The sequence below is a fragment of the Miscanthus floridulus genome, chromosome 3 (assembly GCF_019320115.1).
Source record: "Miscanthus floridulus cultivar M001 chromosome 3, ASM1932011v1, whole genome shotgun sequence".
In the NCBI taxonomy this organism is placed as follows: domain Eukaryota; kingdom Viridiplantae; phylum Streptophyta; class Magnoliopsida; order Poales; family Poaceae; genus Miscanthus; species Miscanthus floridulus.
The window spans coordinates 67,994,733-67,995,177 of NC_089582.1; the positions used below are offsets into that span (position 1 = coordinate 67,994,733).

The window sequence follows — 445 nt, forward strand, 5'->3', positions numbered from 1 at the left end:
AATCCATGGTGCGGGCAGGCTTGGATGTAATCATGCAACCTCTCCCATGCCTTGGGGATGGATTCCATTGAAATTTGCTGGAAGTTTGAAATTTTCCCCCTCAGGGCATTGGTTTTGCCCATGGGGAAAAACTTCACGAGGAACACCACAAAACATTTGTCCCACATGTTGATAGCTTTCTTCTCCTTATAAAACCACTATTTTGTCTTCCCTATGAGGGAGAAGGGAAATAGACAAAGCCTGATGCTAGCTGGTGCGACATCTTTTATGATGATGGTGTTGCACAGCTCCAGGAAGTGTTGCAAGTGTGCACTTGCATCCTCGCTAGGCAACACCATCATGATCAGGCTAGTGCGTAGCTCGAAGTTTCCACTGCCCATGTTGATAGCGGGCCCAATGGGCATGTTGGCAACAGTGAGGGTGGAGTAGTCGTGGAGTGTCTTGG

The 445-nt window shown here is 48.3% G+C and overlaps 1 non-coding gene across 1 annotated transcript; it reads left to right on the forward strand.

The window, feature by feature from the left end:
• LOC136547700 (small nucleolar RNA R71) lies at positions 1-107 on the forward strand. The gene has a single exon (XR_010781663.1). It is a non-coding gene; the product is annotated as a small nucleolar RNA R71 (small nucleolar RNA).
• Positions 108-445: the final 338 nt, after the last annotated feature.